Here is a 17,625-nt window from a genome sequence, read left to right as displayed (position 1 = left end):
ACTTGACACACCCCAAGTAGTAGCAATATTTACTGGACACCCTCTAAGCTTGCTGTAAGCAGGAAATGGATCTGCCGACTGTGTCGTATTGTAATAATAATAGTAATTTTTATTATGCTATTTTTAAGTGCTTACTATGTGCCAAACGGGTCTGCTGACTGTTGTAATATAAATAATAATAATTATTATGCTATTTTTTAAGCGCTTACTATGTTCCAAGCATTGTTCTAAGCTCTGGGGTAGATAAGAGGTAATCAGATTGTCGCATGTGGGGTCACAATCTTCATCCCCATTTTACAGATGAGGTAACTGAAGCATGGAGAAGTTAAGCGGCTTGCCCAAGTTCACACAGCCAACAAGTGGCAGAGCTGGAATTGAGACCCACGTCCTCTGACTTTCAAGCTTTTGCTCTTTCCACTAAGCCACGCTGCTTCTCCCAAGTGCTTAGTACAGTGCTCTGCATGTAGTAAGCACTTAATAAATACCACTGATTGACACCCACTTGGTGTCCTGCACTACATTAAGCACAAGGGAAGTACAAAACAAAGGAGAGACTTGTTCCCTGCCCACAAGGAGCTTATACTTTAGCAGGGGAGACAGATGCAGAAACATCTGAAAATGGAATACCTACTTCACCTCCCTTCTCTCCTTCTACAGCCCAGCCCGCACCCTCCACTCCTCTGCCGCTAATCTCCTCACCGTGCCTTGTTCTCGCCTGTCCCGCCGTCGACCCCTGGCCTGGAATGCCCTCCCTCCCAACATCCGCCAAGCTAGCTCTCTTCCTCTATTCAAGGCACTACTGAGCACTCACCTCCTCCAGGAGGCCTTCCCAGACTGAGCCCCCTCCTTCCTCTCCCTCTCGTCCCCCCGTCTTACCTCCTTCCCTTCCCCACAGCACCTGTATATATGCATATATGTTTGTACATATTTATTACTCTATTTATTTATTTATTTTACTTGTACATATCTATTGTATTTATTTTGTTAATATGTTTGGTTTTGTTCTCTGTCTCCCCCTTCTAGACTGTGAGCCCACTGTTGGGTAGGGACTGTCTCTATATGTTGCCAACTTGTACTTCCCAAGCGCTTAGTACAGTGCTCTGCACACAGTAAGCGCTCAATAAATACGACTGATTGATTGATTAAGATAAATACCTTGAAAGTACCATTATAGATTTACTATATACGTAAATGCTGAGGGTGGGTATAAATACATAACTGATGAACTAGGACTTTAATCACCTGGCACTCCCACTGATAATAATGATGGTACTTGTTGAGCACTTACTACATGCCAAGCACATATCCCCGTCCCACATTGGGTTCACACTCTTCATCTCCATTTTTCACTGTTGAGGTGGCACAGAGAAGTCGCCCAAGGTCACACAGCAGACAAGTGGTGGAGCTGGGATTAAAACCCATGACCTTCTTCCACGCCCATGCTCTATTCACTACACTGATAAAACTAAGGGGCAGGGGCGGGGCCAATAATCCAAGATTTGGAGGAGACAAAAGCAAGAAAAAGGGCTTGAGGGGGGGAAGTCTGTAAACTCCCATGGGCAGTAATCATACCTACCTACTTTGTTATTGTTATTATTATTATGTCATTATTGTTGGTATTATTATTTCTTCATTTGTTAAGCACTGGGGCAGACAACAGTCCCTGTTTCACACAGGGCTCATAGTCAGAGAGGAGCGAGTACAAGTAGGGGACAGTATAAGTCAGCGCTTAGAACAGTGCTTTGCACATAGTAAGCGCTTAATAAATGCCATCATCATTATTATTTGTCTTTCTATTGAGAAAAACTCAAAACTCTGGAGAGATCGGAGTTGTCGAAAGACATTGGTCTGCTGAGTCTGGTTCTTTCCTCTGCCTTCCTCCAGGCCTGAAACACTCCTATGGTCGGCACAGGGAAATGACCCTAGAGGGAAAAAATCTGAAATATGCAGAAGAGCCCATGAGCCTGCCAAAGTGTCACTAAAAGATCCTGGGTTCCCCTAGGAGTTCCTAATCTAGTCACTTCTTTGGATAAACTCATTCTACTCCAGACACTACCAGCAGATTTCTGGGAAAACAAGATATTAAGATATTGCCAGCTGAGACTATTCTTTGGTCTTTACTGGACTGGACTCTCCCAAGCATTTAAGCACAATGCTCCGCACACAATAAATGTTCAATAAATACGATTGATTGTCAAATACTAATCAGTCAATGGCATTTATCGAGTGCTTACTATGTGCAGAGCACTAAGCACTTGGGAGAGTACACAATAAGACAGAATTAGAGAAGCAGTGTTGCCTAATGGACAGAGAACAGGCCTGGGAGACAGAAGGACCTGGGTTCTAATCCCGGCTCTGCAACGTCTGTTTGTGACCTTGGGCAAGTCAATTCACTTCTCTGGGCCTCAGTTACCTCATCTGTAAAATGGGGATTAAGAGCCCCGTGTGGGACAGGGACTATGCGCAACCTGATTAACTTGTATCTGTACCCCAGTGTTCAGAACGGTGCTTGGCAAGCACTTAACAAGTACCATGATTATTATTATTATCTAGTTGGATTCAACCTCCCCTTCTAGGTCAGGGGAAAGGATTCAGCCACGATGCTGGCCAGAGGCTCCCCTATAATAGTTGGCCTACAGAGGCCCCAGGTGGGTAGATTCATTCAATCATATTTACTGAGTGCTTACTGTGTGCACAGCACTGTACTAAGCACTTGGGAAAGCACAACACAACAATGAACAGTGATTTTTTTTTAAATTGGCATTTATTAAGCACTTACTATGTGCAAAGCACTGTTCTAAGTGCATGGGGAGGTTACAAGGTGATCAGGTTGTCCCACGGGGGGCTCACAGTCTTAATCCCCAATTTACAGGTGAGGTAACTGAGGCCCAGAGAAGTTAAGTGACTTCCCCAAAGTCACACAGCTAACAATTGGTGGAGGCAGGATTTGAACCCATGACCTCAGACTTCAAACACCATGCTCTTTCCCCTGAGCAATGCTGCTTCTCTAAGGAGAAATCGTAACGTCACACCAAACCCTCTGCCAAGAATTTGGCTCAGAAATACACTGCCCGGCAAAGAGAATTTGAATCAGTCTGAAATAGCTTTCGACCATCCAGCTAAGGAAAGCAGAGTGAGGCTTTGGAGAGTTTTTACGTGTGGAAGCGTAAAACAGTGACACCATGCATGTGGGTCCAACGCTTCCTAATACCTTCTATAATAATAATAATAATGGTATTTGTTAAGCGCTTACTATGTGCAAAGCACTGTTCTAAGCGCTGGGGGGGATACAAGGCGATCAGGTTGTCCCACGTGGGGCTCACAATCTTAATCCCCATTTTACAGATGAGGTAACTGAAGCACAGACAAGTGACTTGCCCAAAGTCACACAGCTGACAATTGGCGAAGCTGGGATTTGAACTCATGACCTCTGACTCCAAAGCCCGAGCTCTTTCCACTGAGCCAAGCTGCTTCTCTAAGCTGCTTCTGTGAAACCTTTCTGGTTTCTCTATCCACCTTCAGGTTTATGTCGATGCGACCTACCGGAATACCAAATTCAACTTGCACCAAAAAAAATTAATTCTCCTGACACTTAAAAACTCAAGCGCTAATGCAATGGGAGGTGGTTTAATCACCCGGCATTTTATAGTGAAGTCCAAACATACACACGAAGCAACTCACTTGGGATTAAAATCCCCTCCGGGAAAACAAAAAGTAGAGCTATAGTTTGGAAGCGTAAGTATTTCCTGAAGACCTGCAAATTTTCTCTTTCCAAAAAACTCAGCCCAAGGAGAATTTAGATATCTTATTGATTTTACTTCCTGGATAAATCCCTGACCCTCTAAGTCTGCGGTGGAGAGGAACGAAGTCTAGAGTTGCCCTGGATGGAATACCTGGGGCAAGAAGATTCATTCATTCATTCATTCAATCATATTTATTGAGCGCTTACTGTGTGCAGAGCAATGTACTAAGCGCTTGGGAAGTACAAAATAGAGACGGTCCCAACCCAACAACGGGATCGTGTTCAGGTACAGATGGTGCTCAAGGAGAAGAGGTAAAATGGTTAAAAAACAAAACAAACAAAAAAGGGAAAGGAATGGGGAACTGAGTAAAAATCATGAGTTTGGTAGGAGAAAGGGAGAAGAGGAGCTGGAGTTGATTGCTTGATTCAATTGTATTTATTGAGTGCTTACTGTGTGCAGGACTGTACTAAGCACTTGGGAAGTACAATTCAGCAACAAATAGAGACAATTCCAGCCCACAACAGATTCATCTAGATGGCGGGTGGGGGGGAGACAGATACCAAAATAAGTAAATAGGCATAGGTAGCATCATTAAAAATATATGGAATTATAGGCATTTACACATCATTAATAAAATAAATAGAATTATAAGCATGTACATATATATGTAAGTGCTGTGGGGCAGGGAGGGAGTAGAGAAAAGGGAGCGAGTTGGGACATCAGCTGATGCAGAGGTAGAGGGGAGGGAAAATATAGGCATACAAGAGCCAAGCGCATCACTGAGATCTGATCAGATTTCCACATAGTCCCATTGAGAACCACCCTTCTGGAGGAGGTGGAGCGGGAGAAGCCCGGGGAATGAAATCTCCCTGATCAGAGCCCAGCGTTTCCTCAATGGTAGATCCCTTCTCTGGGATTGACAGACTGGTGAGAAGCAAATCTCAAACAGGATCTAGGGAAAAAGAGGAGGGAGGCAGCCTGACAAGATGAGACTCATAATAATGGTATTTGCTAAGCACTTACTATGTGCCAGACATTGTACTAAATGCTGGGGTGGATACGAACAAATCGAGTTGGACACAGTCCCTGTCCAACATGGGGCTCATAGTCTCAATCCCCATTTTCCAGATGAGGTGACTGAGGCCCAGAGAAGTGAAGTGATTTGCCCAAGGTCACGCAGTAGACAAGATTACCACCCATAACCTTCTGACTCCCAGGCCCGTGTTCTATCCACTACGCCATGCTGCTCCTCTAGACTAGACTGGAAGCTTGCTGTGGGCAGGGAATGTGTCTGTTTATTGTTGTATTTTCCTCTCCCAAGCACTTACTACAGTACTCTGCACACAGTAAGTGCCCAAATAGGATTGAATGAACTGTCACCTGCCAAACTTGGCTAATAATAATTGTGGCATTTATTAAGCACTTACTACGTGCCAGGCATTGGAGTGGATACAAGCAAATCAGGCTTAGCGGAAAGAGCACAGGCTTGGGAGTCAGAGGTTGTGGGTTCTAATCCTGACTCCGCCGCTTGTCAGCTGTGTGACTTTGGGCAATCACTTAACTTCTCTGTGCCTCAGTTATCTCATCTGTAAAATGGGGATTAATACTGTGAGCCTCACGTGGGACAACCTGATAATGCTGCAACTACCCCAGTGTTTAGAACAGTGCTTGGCACATAGTAAGCGCTTAACAAATACCATAATTATTATTATGTTGGACACAGTCTCTGTCCCCCATGGGGCTCACAGTCTGAACCCCCATTTTACAGATGAGGGAACTGAGGCACGGAGAAGTGAAGTGGCTTGCCCACGGCCACACGCAGACAGTGGCGGGGCTGAGAGCAGGACCCATGACCTTCTGACTCCTGGGCCCGAGCTCTATCCACTACTCCATGCTGCTTCCCCTACAAACTCCATATAGATTCCTTTGTCAGGCAACCAAGCCTCCAACTAACACTCCAGCCCCACCCCACTCCTTGGGGAACTGATGCTTAGCTTATTGGACGATCCGGTGGCGTTCCCCACTTGGCTCCCAGGGAGCACCAGCAAGGAGGTCAGGCAGAATTGCAATCTCACAGAGGAACAAGAAAGAAAATTACGTGGAGGTACCATCACCCACAGCTGCCTCATGAGAACAGCTGGTGAAATCTGTCTAGCTACGGTACCTAGAACTGTTTTATCAAGCATACTGCTGAATGGAATTGCTTAACTTCACTTCCACTTGCTATTAAAAATGCTAATAAGTTAGCTGTTTAAAGAATCTCTCCGAGGACTTGAAAATTATATATAATTTCCTTGTGAATTACTGGAATATCGAGGGGGGGAAAAAGTGTAGCCATAGGCAAAATCAGGGTGCCATATGTGAGTGCTATCTGCCTGACAAATGTATACTTCAAATCTGGGAGCTGGGGGAAGAGGAAATGAGAATTAAATGGAATACGAGGGCTCTGTGAATTCTTGTGGCTTGAAGCCCATCATAGGTGGCTCCCTCCCTTATTCAAACAGCTATAAAGCTAGGAAATAAATGAAGACGATGAGTACCACAATGCCCCCTAGTAAGTTTTTCCTGCAGGTTCAAATTAAAATAGAAGATAGACCACCTGCATACTTAGTATTCACCACCCGCAAAAATAAAAAGTTTACAAGAGAAGGTTTTCACCATTCCCTCCAAAGAGGGGGCAGAAATACTGTCCCATTTTAAACGGAATCAGCTGAAGACATCTATGGACATTCATTAGGACCCTGCTTTCTTCAAGGCATGTACCAGAGTAGCAATAATTATTTCAAGTGGTGAGCTGAACAGCTACAAATGATAACAGTGAGACAGCAAAACTTTATTCCCTGATGCAGAAGGCCCACCGCTGGTCAAAGGTGTCTGAAAATGCTACCGAAATTGAAGTGGAGGCTGGGGAAGGGGAAAACTGTTAAAACCTGATCTCGAACAATTATTCAAAATTCGACGTAAATATATCATATATCGCAAAAACAAATAGGCAACTTGAAAGTGGTTTCTAGCTTTCCCTTAAAGGCACTCTTGTCTTTTAAGAACCTTTCGTGCAATTGAAAGGGGAAAAAAACCCAACCAAAAAAAGATACAAAACAAAAACCTCCACTGGCAAGCCCGCGGGTAGATTCAAAGTTCCAATCCAATTTAACCTTTTGTGTCCTGCAGCTGCCACTGGCTTTTAAGTGCTGATGTACAGTAACAGTAATATCAAAGCCTGACTCCCTAAGCTGCCAGCAGCTTAACGAACCCCAAAAGAATAGTCATCCGAGGGTGGGGGGAGAAGAAGAGTCACAGTCCCAACTGCTGATTCCATCTTCCGGGCCCCACTGATTTGGCAGGAAAAGCTTTCATAAAATACCCAGCTCTACACAAGTGCACACACATTGGAACCTTTAAAAACCAGGCTAGGCATAAAACACTGACTAAATAATTCCAGTATAATATACATAGAGGCACTGGTAACAGGTAACTGAAATCTGTGCCTTTATCTATTCACTGCCCCCCTCCACCCCCCACCCAAAAAAATGGCAAGAAATCTGTATTGGCTACACAGATGCCATCTGGTGAGCTTTCAGTCATGAAAATGAAGGTGACTTCATAAGAAAAGGTAATGGGGGAAAAATTAGACATGGGAAGAGTTTGCCCTTGCATTAAAAGAGATCAATACACAAGGGTTGGCTAGCACACATTTTGCTGCTTTAAAAAAATGTCCAAATGTCCAGCTCCTTTCAGGTGGAATAAAAGCAAGCCTTCCTTTGAAGACAGGTCTCCTGGACTGAGAGATATTCTGGCTCTCAAAGGGTTAAGCTCTGCCATTTTGGTGCCATTCACTGATATGGCCATTAAGAGTGTTACATAACAAAATGGCAGACTTTAACCCTTGGTGCTCTGGGCTTCCTTAGTGTCGGAGTCAGAAATGCACACCAATCCACTGAGAGAATAGATACCACTTGAACTATGAATTGTATCAGCTGGCAGGGGAAAACAAATGAGTTTCTTTGCGCACACACACAACCAGCAGTCAATTATAGCGAACAGCACAGACTCACTTCAAGTTGTCCGAAAACCTTGTGGTATCACATTGGGGGCTATGCCTCTGTTGGTGAGCCTGAAAACACTCCCAATTCGCATGACTTTGCACAGAAAAATGCCAAGTTTCAGCAGGGCAGTAGAGAGTTTGCAACTTGCAAGGAGAAGTTGGGAGCAAAGTGGGAGAGTGAATAGAACACCAAGAACCCAACTGACATACCCCAGCACCTCATCATCATCAATCGTATTTATTGAGCGCTTACTGTGTGCAGAGCACTGTACTAAGCGCTTGGGAAGTACAAGTTGGCAACATATAGAGACAGTCCCTACTCAACAGTGGGCTCACAGTCTAAAAATAAATACACCTTTCAAGTGTACCCATTTAGTGGAACAAACTGTTATGGGATGCCTATGAAATTCATGCCACTGCCCAAGCTGACAGTCCAAAAAAATACAGCCTGCTTTCAAGTTGGGCTAAATGCAACCTCAATGCAGATACTCATCCGCAGCACAGAGCGGGAATCTCCCTGGGACTCTTTGTTCAAAACTTGCTTTTCTTACCATTAAATCCACCTTATTTCCATCTTGGTGATTAACTCATCATGTCAACTCGATATGAAACTGGAGCCCACAACGTGGTGAACTATACTTGCGTGGGTTGTCCAGGAGTTCTGCAGCTGATTTTGGAAGTTCAGCCTCAGACAGATATATAGATTTCAAACTTAAGTATCCAAAATCAGAGGGTGTATCCAAAATCAGAGGGTGTATCCAAAATCAGAGTGCGTTCACTAACTGAAAATCTGGCAAATTTAAAATATATCAACCCCTCCCTCCCCCACACCCCGCTCTCCCCCCCCCCCCCCCCCCCCCATTTAACCTCTTGCTTGGGGACGAAGTTTGACAGGTCACTTCCAGCGGCTGTGAAACGCTGAGAAGACTCTGTTTTACGGTATTTGTTAAGCACTATGTGCCAGGCACCGTACTACACGCTGTGGTAGATACGGGATAATCAAGTTGGAGTCCCTATCCCACATAAGGCTCACACTCTTAATCCCCATTTTACAGATGAGGTAGCTGAGTCACAGCGAAGTTAAATGACTTGCCCAACGTGACAGCGGACAAGTGGCGGGGCTGGGATTAGAACCCAGGTCCTCTGACTCCCGAGCGTACTCTTTACACTAGGCCACGCTGCTTCCGAAAGGAGCAGTGGGATGGGAAGGAGTTCGGATGGCAGTGGCCCAGAACCCACACAAAGGAACAAGAAAAGAGGACTATCAAGCGTTGACTTCCAACTCAAAGTACAATTGGAAAAAGTGGTGGTCTTGGGGCCTGGTGGGTAGGATCGACCAACCAGTGGTTTTAACTGAGCACTTACTATGTGCACAACACTGTACTAAGCACTTGGGAGAGTACCATACAAGAGAGTTCGATGGAAGACACATTCCTGGCTCACAGTCTATAGGGGGAGACAGACACTAAAATAGAAGAGGAGGCTAAAGGAACCTTGCAGTCGGAATACGGTGAAATGATGATGATGATGATGGCATTTGTTAAGCGCTTACTATGTGCAAAGTACTGTTCTAAGCGCTGGGGAGGCTACAAGGTGATCAGGTTGTCCCACAGGGGGCTTACAGTCAATCCCCACTTTACAGATGAGGTAACTGAGGCACAGAGAAGTTAAGTGACTTGCCCAAAGTCACACAGCTGACATTTGGTGGAGCCAGGATTTGAACTCATGACCTCTGACTCCAAAGCCCGGACTCTTTCCACTGAGCCACGCTGCTTCTCTAATGTGAGTGAGAGGCAGAGAGCCATGCTGTGGTTGATGATGTCCTGAGAACTAAGAGCTGGAGCCGACGCGAAGGTCAGGAGACACTCCGACGAGCCTTGCTAAGGAGAAACTGCCAGAGGGCTGGGCCACAAGCACATCATTTATTTTGATGTCTGTCTCCCACTCTAGACGATAAGCTCATTGTGAACAGGGAACATCTCTACTGACTCTGTTATCCTGTACTCTCCCAAGCGCTCTGTACAGTGCTCTGCACCCACTAAGCGCTCAGTAAATACTCATTGATTGATTGATTAGTGACAAAAGACCCCTGGAAGGACTTGGGCCAAGGAACTGGATGACTCAGACTTGGGCTTTTAACCTAAAAGGAAGGAATACATGATGTTTTGAAAACTCAGAACCAGGAACTGAATTCTGCTGATACAGAGTTTACGGGAGATCTGGAATATCAATCCCGAAGGTGGAGATGAAGTGATGAAGAGGGTAACGGTGAAGTGGAAAAGAAAGGAGGAAAAATTAAGGGGCCATTTTGGGGAACTGACCTTGGGTGAAACACTGCCAAAATTACTGCTTTGACTCTTACTCTTCTCTTTCTCTCTCCCCCGCGCCCCCCCACGTCTATTTAAGTACTGTTCATTCATTGAGTACCTACTGTGTGCACAGCACTGTACTAAGCACTTGGGAGAGTATAATACAACAATAAACAGACATTCCCTGCCCACAATGAGCTTACACCTGGGGGGGAGAAACAGACTCATCCTGGGTATTTAAGCATCTCTACCTGTGCATTCTTTCCCAGCGCTTAGTAGTGCTCTGCCCACATTTCTACTAATTAATTCATTCATATTTATTGAGCGCTTACTCATCCACATATGCAACTTCCCTTTCTTTTCTCCCTCCTACACGTAACTGATTTAGTGTCTGTTTCCCCGGTTAGACAGTAAACTCCTTCAGGAAAGGGACTGTGTCTTCTCCCTCTATTGTGCTCTCCCAAGTGCTTAGAAGAGTGCTCTGCACCCAGCAGATGCACAATAAATATTACTGATTGAGCAAAGAAGGTTTGCTCCTAGACAAAAGGGCTTATATCTAATTCACTTGAAACAATGCACACCATAGAGGTCTTCAAGAGGTGGTTTTTGATGAGGCCACTACTGCGCTTTTGCTCTTGATCTGAAAATATATTAAACTGCACAATACTTCTAAATTGGTCAGCTCCCTCCTCCCACTACTGTGAATGAAAACCTTTTCAAAAGCGGTGGAAAATGGACTTCAAAGAGAGGAGGAACAATTATGATGGTAAAGCCAAAATAGGTTTTCTAGAGCATTCTACAGAGACTAACCACTCTGCTTTAGAGGGAGAGTAAGGGGGCGAGGCAAAAACTCCTCACCCTCGGCTTCAAGGCTCTCCATCACCTCGCCCCCTCCTACCTCACCTCCCTTCTCTCCTTCTACAGCCCAGCCCGCACCCTCTGCCGCTAATCTCCTCACTGTGCCTTGTTCTCTCCTGTCCCGCCATTGACCCCCGGCCCACATCATCCCCCTGGCCTGGAATGCCTTCCCTCCGCACATCCGCCAAGCTAGCTCTCTTCCTCCCTTCAAAGCCCTACTGAGAGCTCACCTCCTCCAGGAGGCCTTCCCAGACTGAGCCCCCTCCTTCCTCTCTCCCTCCTCCCCCTCCCCACCCCCCCTTACCTCCTTCCCCTCCCCACAGCACCTGTATATATGTCTATATGTTTGTACGTATTTATTACTCTATTTTATTTGTACATATTTATTCTATTTATTTTATTTTGTTAATATGTTTTGTTTTGTTGTCTGTCTCCCCCTTCTAGACTGTGAGCCCGCTGTTGGGTAGGAACCGTCTCTATATGTTGCCAACTTGTACTTCCCAAGCGCTTAGTAGAGTGCTCTGCACACAGTAAGCACTCAATAAATACGATTGAATGAATGAAGGCTTATTTTATTTTTGTGGCAGTTCCATTATAAAATTTCCATCGCCCATGCACTTTTTAGTCATCCCATCTTCAGCACTTATGTACATATCCGTAATACAGGCTAACGCCCATCTTTCCCTCTAGACCGTAGGCTCTTTGTAGGCATGTCTACCAACTCTGTTACACTGTACTCTCCAGGCACGTAGTACAGTGCACTGTAATAATAACAATAATAATAATAATGGCATTTATTAAGCGCTTACTATGTGCAAAGCACTGTTCTAAGTGCTGGGGGGGAGATACAAGCCCCTTCTAGACTGCGAGCCTGTTTTTGGGTAGGGACCGTCTCTTTATGTTGCCGACTTGTACTTCCCAAGCGCTTAGTACAGTGCTCTGCACACAGTAAGTGCTCAATAAATACGACTGACTGGATGAAAAGTGATCATGTTGTCCCACGTGGGGCTCACAGTCTTAATCCCCATTTTACAGACGAGGAAACTGAGGCTCAGAGAAGTTAAGTGACTTGCCCAAGGTCACACAGCAGACATGTGGGGAAGCTGGGATTAGAACCCATGACCTCTGACTCCCACGCCCGTGCTCTTTCCACTGAGCCACACTGCTTCTACTTCTGCTTCTGTACTTAGTAAGCGCTCAATAACTACGATTGGTTGATTGGTTAGGGAGTCCACCACTAGCCGCTCTGATTCTATGAGGGGGAAAAATCTATTTTAAGAGACGTTTGGGCTGTCCCATGGGTCAGTCAATTAATCCATGGTATAAAGAGCTTGCTCTGTGTAAAGCACTACAGTAAGCTCTTGGGAGAGTCCACTACAGAGGTGGGAGACATATCCCCTGCCCACAAGGCGCTTACAGTCTACAGGGGGGGGCCCCCGACATTAAAATGCATTATGGATAGTTCCCTAGGTGGAGCTGAATCCCATAATCTTTCTTTGATAGTGGTGGTGGTAAGGTAGTGGGACAAGGAGTAAAAGGACACAATTGGTACTACTTTGAAATTCCCAGATTTTGGCCATAACGTTGACCATCTGTGGCTGAACCCAGTTCAATCAGAGGGTTATTCATTTTCATTACCCCTGGCTCTAGGCTAGTACAAGATATTTGGGTTGGCAATGCAATTCACTTGGCTCTGCCAGAACATGGGTTTTCACTCTGGCAGACAATTACTCTCACCCCCCTTCGAAGCCCTATTGAAGGCACAGCTCTTCCCAGAGGCCTTCCCTGACTGAGCTCTCCTTTCTTCTCCCACTCCTTTCTGCATTGCCCTGACTTGCTCCCTTTATTCATCCCCCCTCCCAGCCCCACATCCTTATGTACATATCTGTAATTTCCTTATTTAGATTAATGTCTGTCTCCCCCTCCATTCATTCACTGAGCGTTTACTGTGTACTGTGTGCAGAGCACTGTACAAAGCGCTTGGAAAGTACAATTTGGCAACAGAAAGAGACAATCCCTACCCAACAACGGGATCACAGTTTAAAAGGGGGGAGAAAGACAACAAAACAAGTAGACAGGCATCACCCTAACCTTAATCCCTAGACTGTAAACTCATGGTGGGCAGGGAACGTATCTGTTTATTGTTAGATTGTACTCTCTCAAGTGCTTAGTACAGTGTTTTGTACACAGTAAGCGCTCAGTAAATATGACTGACGTACAACACCGGTGGGCTGCTAATGACTTCCAGGGGTTCTGCAGAACAGGAGGCACCGCCACCATCACCACTCACGGTGCCTTTCCTTATCTCCGGGGAAAGGGGGCCTCCTTCCCGGCATTCTCCCCATCCTCAATTCCTCTGCTTTTGTCACAGCTACTCTGATCACAGACAGTCTTGACAGCCTTCTAGGTGGCCGGATGGATACGAATTTTGCTATTGAATGCTCGGCCCAGTTCAAATCAATCAATCAATCAATCAGTCAATGGTATTTAATGTGTTCTTCTTGTAGGCAGAGTACTGTCTACTAAGCGCTGGGGAGAGCACAATAGAGTCGGTAATAATAATAAAAATTATGTTATTTGTTAAGCGCTTACTATGTACCAGTCACTGGACTAAGCACCGGGGTGGATACAAGCACGATCCCTGCCCACAAGGGGCTTCCGGTCTAGACGGGAAGAAAGAGACATTAAGATCAATTCCAGACAGGGGAAACGGCAGTGCAAGGAGATGCCCTTCAGGGCTGAGGGTGGGGGTGAAGGTCAGTGCTTAGAGGAGACAGGTCCAAGTGTGCGGGAGGGAGAGCGAGCAGGAGAGATGAGGGTTAAGTCGGGGAAGGCCCCTTTAGTCAGGGCTGGGAGAGAAACAACCAATAAGCAGTCAGCGGGAGCCTGGCTCCTTGCGGGTTACTCTTACGGCCCCTACGCCTCAAAAGCCTCGTGACCCAGGTAGTCTGGCAGATCAGTGGGGTGAGGAAGAGAAAATGGGGCAGGATGGGGATTTATTACGGTGAAAGACAGAAAGAGGAGTGTGGAGTATAGGAAAGAAAAGGCAAGTGGCTAGAAATTTACCTCCACTTGCCTGCTCTCAAGCAACTACTAGTTGAGCCTACAAAGAAGGTGGACTGAAAACCCCCAGCAGGTTCAGATACGGAAAACTCCACGTATGTACTGTCACAGTGAGATAGGACCCCTGGATACGTGCTGACCAGAAACTCTAGAGCCATTCCATGTGCAGGTACACACACATGCTCCCAAGGGTTTCAATCAATGTTTCGCGAGCCAACTGGAGGAAAGAAGGAGGTGCAAAGGTCCTTTTTAGATCAGTTATTTTTTAAATGGTATCTGCTAAGCGTTTACTATGTGCCAGGCACTGTACTGAGTGCTGAGGACACAGTCCCTGTCCCACAAGGGGTTTACAGTCTTGATCCCCATTTTACAGATGAGGTGACTGAGGCACAGAGAAGTTAAACGACTGTCTCACAGCAGACAATCAATCAATCAATCGTATTTACTGAGCGCTTACTGTGTGCAGAGCACTGTACTAAGCGCTTGGGAAGTACAAGTTGGCAACATATAGAGACAGTCCCTACCCAACAGTGGGCTCACAGTCTAGAAGGGGGAGACAAAGAACAAAACCAAACATATTAACAAAATTAAGTAGACTAGATATGTACAAGTTAAATAGAGTAATAAATATGTACAAGCATATATACATATACACAGGTGCTGTGGGGAAGGGAAGGAGGTAAGACGGGGGGGTGGAGGGGGAGGCGAGGGGGAGAGGAAGGAGGGGGCTCAGTCTGGGAAGGCCTCCTGGAGGAGGTGAGCTCTTAGTAGGGCCTTGAAGGGAGGAAGAGAGCTAGCTTGGCGGATGTGCAGAGGGAGGGCATTCCGGGCCAGGGGTCAACGGCGGGACAGGTGAAAACGAGGCACGGTGAGGAGTTTAGCGGCAGAGGAGCGGAGGGTGCGGGCTGGGCTGTAGAAGGAGAGAAGGGAGGTGAGGTAGGAGGGGGCGAGGTGATGGACAGCCTTGAAGCCCAGGGTGAGGAGTTTCTGCCTGATGCATAGATTGATTGGTAGCCACGGGAGATTTTTGAGGAGGGGAGTAACAGGCCCAGAGCGTTTCTGGGCAAAGACAATCTGGGCAGCAGCATGAAGTATGGATTGAAGTGGGGAGAGACACGAGGATGGGAGATCAGAGAGAAGGCTGATGCAGTAGTCCAGACGGGATAGGATAAGAGCTTGAACGAGAAGGGTAGCGGTTTGGATGGAGAGGAAAGGGCGGATCTTGGCAATGTTGCGGAGCTGAGACTGGCAAGTTTTGGTGACGGCTTGGATGTGAGGGGTGAATAAGAGAGCGGAGTCGAGGATGACACCAAGGTTGCGGGCTTGTGAGACGGGAAGAATGGTAGTGCCATCAACAGTGATGGGAAAGTCAGGGAGAGGGCAGGGTTTGGGAGGGAAGACAAGGAGTTCAGTCTTGGACATATTGAGTTTTAGGTAGCAGGCAGACATCCAGATGGAGATGTCCTGAAGGCAGGAGGAGATGCGAGCCTGGAGGGAGGGGGAGAGAGCAGGGGCAGAGATGTAGATTTGGGTGTCATCAGCGTAGAGATGATAGTTGAAGCTGTGGGAGCGAATGAGGTCACCAAGGGAGTGAGTGTAGATAGAGAACAGAAGGGGACCGAGAACTGAACCTTGGGGAACCCCCACAGTAAGGGGATGGGAGGGGGAGGGGGAGACAAGCGGCAGGGCCGGGATTAGAACCAGGTCTTTCCGACTCCCAGGCTGGTGCTCTTTCCACTAGGCCACGTTCCTTCTCTAGTTCACCATTCATGAAAAACTGAATAATACCCACCAAACCCTTCTCATAAGGTCTAGGGTACCGCCTCGCCGAAGACGAGGATGACCTGGCTCTGCACCTACTTAACTGAGCTCCACTCTTTAGGGGAAAAGGTACTACATGAATTTACAAATCACTTTAGAGTTTTTCACGATGACATATTTCATAGCCACCATGCAGCACATCGGAATATTTTCCTTTTCATTTAATCTTTGGGGTTTATAACTCTTAGGAACATACCTACAGCTACTATTTTGCTCCCACAGTTCCTTCAGTTCTTGAAAAAACTGACCCATAACTCACGAAGTGGGAATTTTAAATGGAGTTTTCCTGCACACACCAGTTGCAGGAACCTGAAAGATAGGGAGCAAATGAAATGCATGGGAGAAAACAGCCCAAATGGGAGAATTTCGGTTTTTCTCCAAATGCTTGTTCCACCATTTTGGCTTTAAAATGGGCTCTCATGAGACTAGTTTATAAAATCCTTGGAAATTGTGAGTATTATCTTTATGTAACAGATGCCAGCGGCTGGCGTTTGTTTTGTTAATTGGGAGCAACGCTGCTTTGTAAATGCACCTGCAGCCAGGTTTAAGGAAAAAAAAAGACGTCTCAACCATTTAATTTTATTAAGAAGGCGCTCCAAGCCATTTAGCCCCCACAATGGTAGTCTGGAGTAGTGAACAATGGAGCTAATCTAAACGTTTGCTATCAAAACAAATGGGTCCAATTTTGAGATTTTGGCGGTGGGGGGGGGGAGGAGAAGGCAATGGGGTTACTTTACTCTTCCACTGCAAAGTGTACAAGCAATTAAGAAAGAGGCAGGAAGATACAAACAATTTCTAAAATGGAAACAGGAAGTGAAGGTAGGGGTGAATTTGAGGAAAGAAGAGCCTCTGGAAAAAGTCCAAACCTTCTTTTAAAATTGAACCCAGGCTATCAGTGAGCACCAAAAACTCCTGCCACCCACAAGGAGAGCAGTGATAGCAAGATTGGACTAATTAGAGAGAAGGCAGATCCCCGACCAAGAAAGCTTTATACCGCGCTGTGTCGACTTCTACCTGTCCAACAATCAGCTTAAGTTGACTGATTCCAAAACATCTTCTCCCTCCTGGCAGGACAACATGGTTCCTGTGAAAGACCTGACAAGAAGAAGATGATACTTTATTTAGGAAGGTGAGGAAGTTTTTGAGTGAGTATAATAAGGCAACAGAGAGTTCTGGGATCTGTTTTCAGCAGCCCTTGCAACCACTCTATTGTTAACCCCGGGCAAATCATTTTCTTTTGCCTCATTTGGGCTGCTCGACTGGAAGTGATATTTCCCTTGGCTCCTTTAGAGGTAGATTAGGAGAATAATTGTGAAAGTTTATGGGCTTAGTTTCCTCAGATAAAATGAGTTATATAGGAATAGACTACCATCACTATCTGAGAAGAAATGGGAGAGAGAATCAAGGCAGGGGGGAAGGAAGGTCTTGTGTGTGTGGGAATTAATTACCTGAAAAACCCAGGAAACAAACCTCTGATTCTAGCACCTACATCCCAGATCTGACTTTATTCACGCCAACCGAGAAGACGCTATTTACGCTCTTTAAAGGGGGGCGGGGGGGGGCTATGTCTTTACAATTACACTTCCGCTTGCCAAACTGGGCACTTAGAAAGTAAAGGAGCATCTCATTTCTGGGCTCCCAGCTATTTTGGCTTTTATCTTGCGCATCGGCATAAGAGGTATGAAGCACTAATTGAAGCATTTAGGACAGTACCGGGACAAAACCACAAGTAGTACAATGGCATCGGGGTGATATAGCTGAGACGATAAGCTGAGCACATACACGT

At 46.0% G+C, this 17,625-nt stretch overlaps 1 protein-coding gene across 5 annotated transcripts in view; it reads right to left on the bottom strand.

The window, feature by feature from the left end:
* The window catches only part of GATAD2A (GATA zinc finger domain containing 2A), a 180,552-nt gene that overhangs the window by 77,695 nt on the left and 85,232 nt on the right, over positions 1-17,625 (bottom strand). Inside the window, exon 2 of one of the 5 annotated variants that reach the window (XM_038772502.1) lies at positions 16,834-16,934. The exons of 3 other annotated variants lie outside the window; for them this stretch is intronic. The gene's annotated coding sequence lies outside the window, so the exon portion shown is untranslated. The remainder of the gene's footprint in view (positions 1-16,833; positions 16,935-17,625) is intronic. One more of the 5 variants, XM_038772501.1, reaches the window with a different exon arrangement.

This window comes from Tachyglossus aculeatus, chromosome X1 (genome assembly GCF_015852505.1).
Source record: "Tachyglossus aculeatus isolate mTacAcu1 chromosome X1, mTacAcu1.pri, whole genome shotgun sequence".
In the NCBI taxonomy this organism is placed as follows: domain Eukaryota; kingdom Metazoa; phylum Chordata; class Mammalia; order Monotremata; family Tachyglossidae; genus Tachyglossus; species Tachyglossus aculeatus.
Note: the sequence above shows the minus strand (reverse complement) of the source record. Positions and strands in the feature narration are given on the sequence as shown.